This window comes from Puma concolor, chromosome B4 (genome assembly GCF_028749965.1).
Source record: "Puma concolor isolate L17-30 chromosome B4, mPumCon1.1.hap2, whole genome shotgun sequence".
Taxonomy (NCBI): domain Eukaryota; kingdom Metazoa; phylum Chordata; class Mammalia; order Carnivora; family Felidae; genus Puma; species Puma concolor.
In genome coordinates, this window is record NC_141673.1 from 100,276,693 (window position 1) to 100,283,857 (window position 7,165).

The following is a 7,165-nucleotide window of genomic DNA, read 5'->3' on the forward strand; positions in this document are numbered from 1 at the left end:
TCCCCCAACGTAGTAATGTCTGGAGACATTTTTGCTTGTCATGACTGAAAGCAGGGGGTACAACCAGCATCTATTGGGTCGAGGTCAAGAATGCTGGTGAATGTTCTGTAATGCACAGGGCAGCCCCTCAACAAAGAATTATCCGGCTCAAGATGTTACTAATGCTGCTATTAAGAAACCTGAGAGGGGCGCCTGGGTGGCGCAGTCGGTTAAGCGTCCGACTTCAGCTCAGGTCACGATCTCACGGTCCGTGAGTTCAAGCCCCGCATCGGGCTCTGTGCTGATGGCTCGGAGCCTGGAGCCTGCTTCCGATTCTGTGTCTCCCTCTCTCTCTGCCCCTCCCCTGCTCATGCTCTGTCTCCCTCTGTCTCAAAAATAAATAAATGTTAAAAAAAAAAAAAAAAAAAGAAACCTGAGAGAGGGGCGCCTGGGTGGCTCAGTTGGTTGAGCGTCTCACTTCGGCTCAGGTCATGATCTCTCGGTCCATGAGTTCGAGCCCTGCGTCGGGCTCTGTGCTGACAGCTCAGAGCCCAGAGCCTGCTTCGGATTCTGTGTCCCCCTCTCTCTCTGCCCCTCCCCTGCTCATGCTCTGTCTCTCTCTCTCAAAAATAAGCAAACATTAAAAAAAATTTTTTTTAAGAAATCTGGGAGAAATGTAGATTACTGTCAAGGTCCCGGCATTTGTTTTGAACACTGGTTTCATGAGTGCCCCTTGAATTATTAAAACTAATGACAGAGCTGATTATAAATAAATAAAGGCAGGCCATTTGTAGACTAACAAGGGCATGGCTTGAATTGTCACAAACCAAGGTTTATGATTAATCCATAAGTGTGTACCCCAGATTCCGGGAGAAAATAACGATGAAACAGATAAATAAAAGAAGCCATGAGAAAGTTTTCCGGTTAGCTCACCATGTTCTCACTACCAGGTTATAAGGAAAGTCTGCTTCAGACCAAGTACCGAGGTATACTCAGACATTCGGCATTTATTCATTAATAAGGATACACAAAACATTTCGTACAAACTGTTCTATAGACCCAGTGGTGTTTCAGCTTTCGGTCTTTTTAGGTCCCTGAACTAATACCTCTCATGAAAGGTTCATGCCAGGCAGATGTGACAACATTCCAGAGGCAACTACAAATTCTGTCAAACAGGGAAAGTTAGGATTCAAGCCACAAAGGCCTCAGGCCTTACAGAATTCTTCCTTTGTTGTTTTTTTTTTAAAGTTTATTTCTTCATTTTTCAGAGAGAGAAAGAGAGAGAGAGAGAGCATGAGTGCTTGCGGTGGAGGGGCAGAGAGAGAGAGAGGGAGACCCAGAATCCGAAGCAGGCTCCAGGCTCTGAGCTGTCAGCACAGAGCCCGATGCGGGGCTCGAACCCATGGACCGCGAGATCATGACCTGAGCCGAAGTCAGACACTTAACCAACTGAGCCACCCAGACGCCCTTCTTGCAGAATTCTTATTCCCTCTTCATGCAAGAAAGGAGAAGTCTCTAAAATATTTTTACCAATGCATGTATCTTAAATACCTTTACTTTCAACTGGGTCCATTTATAACAAGTCTCTAATGTCACCAATAAAAACACAACTTGTCATAGTCACTCTGCAAATTCACCAAGTCTTGGGTTCTAATCAAGATAAGGATATCAGAAGCATTTTTTCATAGGTGTCTCTAGAATGTGGCTTTTGTTACATAAACTGGATTGTCACTAAAGTACGGATAATGAATTAAGGCAGCTAACTACCCCTGAAGTTTAAACAAACTAGGACATACAACATACAACATCTGGCCAAAGCCAGATGTTCGACCAACTGAGCCACCCAGGTGCCCCGAATCACCAGAGCTTTTTTTTCAACTTTTTTTTTTTTTATTTTGTTTTTTTTTTATTTTTGGGACAGAGAGAGACAGAGCATGAACGGGGGAGGGGCAGAGAGAGAGGGAGACACAGAATCGGAAACAGGCTCCAGGCTCCGAGCCATCAGCCCAGAGCCTGACGCGGGGCTCGAACTCCCGGACCGCGAGATCGTGACCTGGCTGAAGTCGGACGCCTAACCGACTGCGCCACCCAGGCGCCCCTGGTAGAGGAGTCTTTATAGGGGGTGGCAAGGGCTAAATGCAGGGCCGCACAATTTCCTTGCGGAAACTTATTTCTTTCCCCAACAGTTCTTTTTCCCCGGGGGGCCTGTCGAGGGCGATTCCCCAACAGACAATCCCCCAGGTACTTTTATTAAGGCCAAATTACATAAAAGCGGGAGTAGCTTCACTGTCCGTGGGCCGCCTTGCAGTCCCGATCCGTCTACCCCCTGGGCCCTGCCATCAGGCTGGTTGGATAGCTCGGCTTCCGGCAAGTATGTTTCCCTTCCTTTGTCTTTCTTTTAGTAGCAAAGACAGTATAATAAGGGAATAGACTTAATAGCATGCGGTCTGGTGATACCTATCTTTCCCAGCCTGTTTCTCCACACTCCGTCCCAAGTCCCAATAGGAGTTATGTAAATAGACAGGCTGTTTAGGGTAAGTGAGTCATGCTTGGTTGAGAAGGCTCTACTTATGGGGCGTCTGGGTAGCTCAGCTGGTTGGGCATCCGACTTCGGCTCAGGTCATGATCTCACAGCTCATGAGTTCGGGCCCGAGTCGGGCTCTGTGCTGACAGCTAGGAGCCTGGAGCCTGCTTCTGATTCTGTGTCTCCTTCCTTCTCTGCCCTTCTCCTGCTCGTGCTCTGACTCTCTCTCTCTCAAAAATAAACGAACATTAAAAAAAAAATTCCTTCAGAAGGCTCTACTTAGGAGAGCGACGTGATGCCCCTAACAAGAAGCCACAGGGAGCATATCTGCACCTAGAACGCAATAGAACTGTAACTTCAGGAGCAACACCAGTCGAATGGAATGCACGGATAGCGGGGACTGTGCTAATGTGAATTGTCAGTGTTTGTAAAGTTTAGGTTTTAATTACTTATTTCATAGAGATTTACAGAGCACTTGTCATGTACCAGGCATTGTTCTAGGAACTTATGACACAAGCAAAATACAAGTGCCCCAAATCCCCACATTCCGGTGAACACGGGGTTTTTCCTGTGTTTGAATGTTCTGAAAAAAACCATAGCACGCTGCTAGAATTAGACAAATCTAGGGGCACCTGGCTGCCTCAGACGGTGGAGCATGTGACTCTTGATCTCAGGGTTGAGAGTTCAAGCCCCACACTGGGTGTGGAGATTACTTAAAAATAAAACCTCAGCCTTCCATGCCGACAGTGTTCTCGCAGCCATGGTGGACGTTCCTAAAACCCAGCCGACTTTCGGCAAGAGGTGTGGCAACCACCAACCCCACAAAGTGACACAGTACAAGGAAGGCAAAGATTCTCTTTGTGCCCAGGGAAAGCGGCGTTATGCGAGGAAGCAGAGGGGCTATGGTGGGCAGACTAAGCCGCTTTTTCTGGAAAAAGGCTAAAACTGCAGAGAAGATTGTGCTGAGGTTTGAATGGGTTGAGCGCAACTGCAGATCTAAGAGAATGCTGGCTATTAAGAGGTGCAAGCATTTTGAACTGGGAGGAGAGATAAGAAGAGAAAAAGCCAAGGATCCAGTTCAAAGCTTCATATTTTGTTACATTATGAAGACAATAAAATCTTTTTTTTTAACTTTTTTTTTTTTTAACATTTATTTATTATTGAGAGACAGGGAGACACAGAGCATGAGCAGGGGAGGGGTAGAGAGAGGGGGAGACACAGAATCCGAAGCAGGCTCCAGGGGCACCTGGGTGGCTCAGTCGGTTGGGCATCCGACTTCAGCTCAGGTCATGATCTCGTGGTCCGTGAGTTCGAGACCCGTGTCGGGCTCTGTGCTGACAGCTCAGAGCCTGGAGCCCGTTTCAGATTCTGTGTCTCCCTCTCTCTCTGACCCTCCCCTGTTCATGCTCTGTCTCTCTCTGTCTCAAAAATAAATAAACGTTAAAAAAATTTTTTGTGTGTTTTTTAAAGAAGCAGAAACACTGCTTCCCTTAAAAGCAGAAACACTGATGACATGTTTTCACATCGGCTGGTGAAAAGTGCCCGGTGTTATAGACGCTGGGAGCTTCTGTTTGAGGAATTACTACAACCTGAATCCCCTGAGATCATTTTTTTTTTTAAAGTAATCTCTATGCCCAACGTGGGCTCAAACCTATAACCTCACATGCTCTACTGACTAAAGCAGCCAGGTGCACTCGCTGAGACTGTTCTAAAGAGAGACTAACTCCGGTGGTTTGATGACCCCGGGCTATTCCCAGTGGAGAAGGAAAATTTTGTAATAGCTTCAATCCAAGGTCTGAATGCGGAAAGGAGAAAAAGTCTTTCGGGAACTCATTCACTGTTGAAATTGCCTCATGTAGTTTCCTGAGAAAACTCCCCGCGTTAGTAACGGGAGAGGCACTGGGTTACTGGACCAAATGCAAAATGCATGGCTCTACCAATACATGAGGACAACGCATAATTCTCCTTGACTCTGGAACATATCCTTTAAAACAACAACAACAATAACAACAACAACAAAGGTATTTATTTATTTATTGGCGGCGGGGGCGGGGAGGAAGGAGGGCAGAGAGAGAAGAAGACAGAATTCCAAGCAGGTTCCAGGCTGTCAGGGCAAAGCCTGATGAGGGACTTGAGCTCATGAACCGTGAGATCGTGACTCGAGCCGAAATCAGGAGTCGGGAGCTTAACTGACCCTGGAGCCACCCAGGCATCTCTGGAGCGCATCCTTTTTGGTTAGAACTGGATGGTGCCGGGGTGCCTGGGTGGCTCAGTCGGTTGAGTGTCCGTCTTCGGCTCGGGTCATGATCTCGCGGTTCGTGAGTTCGAGCCCCGCGTCGGGCTCTGTGGTGACAGCCTAGAGCCTGGAGCCTGCTTCGGATTCTGTGTGTGTCTCTCTCTCTGCCCTCTCCCCACTTGTACTCTGTATCTCTCTCAAAAATAAACATTAAAAAATTAAAAAAAAAAAAAAAGACTGGATGGTGCGGCTCAGTGGTTCTGAAGGTGAAGTTTCTGCTTGACCAGCAGCATCAGTTCCTTGGGAACCGGTCAGGCGTGCAAATTCTCAGGCCTCACCCCAGGCTTAACACTCGGTGTGGGGGGTGGTGGGAGTGGAACCCAGCGATCTGTAGGTTAGCAAGCCCTCCAGGTGCTGCTACCTAGATGTGTCAAATGCACCTGACGGAGTATCAGCTATTTCTCTACGGCACCCGTGACGATCCCAAAATGCATGAGGCCATGCAAGCATCATTCACATATATTAAGAGGAAATGTTTGTTCTTTTTAATTTTTTTAATGTTTATTTATCATTGAGAGACAGAGAGAGACAGAGCATGAGCGGGGGAGGGACAGAGAGGGAGACGCAGAATCCGAAGCAAGCTCCAGGCTCTGAGCCATCAGCACAGAGCCCGACGCGGGGCTCGAACCCACGAACCGCGAGAGCATGGCCTGAGCCGAAGTCGGACGCTTAACCGACGGAGCCGCCCAGGTGCCTCCTGTTCTTTTCTAATAAGAAACTTTTTTTTTTTTTTTAAGCCAGTCCAAGAATTTCCCCCCTAGCAGCGCATTATCAATGGCCCCCGCCATCCTTCTTAATCATGGTCTCAGTTCTGAAAGCCAACACAAGAGAACTACAGTTCTACACCACTGTTTCTAGCTGTGGTATCCAGGTGGTCTGATCTGCTTTGAATACTCTATTTTTTTGCACAGCAAATGCTTTGAGCCCCAGGGACAGTCAACTAAGAGCCCCGAGGGGGCACCAAGAGGCAGGGGCTGGGCGGGCAGTGGCTCCCCTCTGCCTCACCGCAACAGCCTATCTGCTGCCGAGATCCGGGTATGAGCTTTAACCACAGCAACTTTAATATCCTCTGTTCGAGCTAGAATTACCGTGGCTGCTGGCACCAGACCTGTCCTCCAAGAGGGCCTCGTTAAAGGACGTACAGTGGATTCATTCCAGTTACAAGACCTTCAAAGACTCTCGGATGGTTGGTTTCAGCCCCTCCCACCCCCAGTCTGGACTGGGTCATCTGCACACCTGCTTGCGTCCTTTGGCCTTGGCAGTTCTTTGTCAGACTCCCTCTCCTGGAAGCAGCTCTGCTTCCCCATCACCTGTGGTCACGTGGTAGGAGAGAGAATTTTATTTTTTTTTAACTTTTTAAGTGTTTCTTTATTTATTTATTTTTGAGAGAGAGAGAGAGAGAGACAGAGAACAAGTGGGGGAGGGGCAGAGATGAGCGACAGAATCCCAAGCAGGCCCCACCCCATCAGCACAGAGCCCGATGCTGGGGCTCGAACCCACAAACCGTGAGATCGTGACCTGAGCCGAGATCAAGAGTCAGGCGCTCAATTGACTGCACCACCCAGGAGCCCTAAGAGAGAGGATTTTTAAAGGGCTGGAGGAAAAAACATCCACAGTAACTCATTTCCTGCGGTGGGATTTTTATTTTATTTATTTATTGTTATTTTCTTCTTCATTCTTTTTTTTTTTAATTTTTTTTTTTCAACGTTTATTTATTTTTGGGACGGAGAGAGACAGAGCATGAACGGGGGAGGGGCAGAGAGAGAGGGAGACACAGAATCGGAAACAGGCTCCAGGCTCTGAGCCATCAGCCCAGAGCCTGACGCGGGGCTCGAACTCACGGACCGCGAGATCGTGACCTGGTTGAAGTCGGACGCTTAACCGACTGCGCCACCCAGGCGCCCCTTCTTCATTCTTTTTATATGTTTTTAAGTTTTTCTGCGGTTACATGAAATGCATTTACTTCAAGGGGAAGGCAAAGTTTATGTCGAAGGCATTTGTTACATGTTGATTTGCTACCGCTGGTAGGACAGGGTTTTTTGCTCCCCAGTGAGAGTGTATTTATTAAAAACAAGGCAGGGGCGCCTGGCTGGCTCAGTCCATGGAGCGTGCACCTCTTGATCTCGGGGTTGTAGGTTCGAGACCCGCACTGGGTGTAGAAATTACTTGGAAAAAAACACAGAAAATCTTTATAAAAAAACAAAAACAAGGCGCAGGGTTGTTACCACAACAAAAATAAATACCCTGAAAGTTCCCTGTGATTGGGATGGGAGGAAGGTAACAGGAGGAAGGAAAAACACATAAATGTGATTTTTCAGCATCCGTGGACTCACTGATTCGCATCAGTGGACCTTGGGGGCATTATG

General features: G+C 47.7%; 1 pseudogene; it reads left to right on the forward strand.

Annotated features, from left to right (window-relative positions):
• The first annotated feature begins 3,258 nt into the window (after positions 1-3,258).
• Positions 3,259-6,126, forward strand: LOC147579344 (large ribosomal subunit protein eL42-like; annotated as a pseudogene).
• The last annotated feature ends 1,039 nt before the right edge of the window (positions 6,127-7,165 follow it).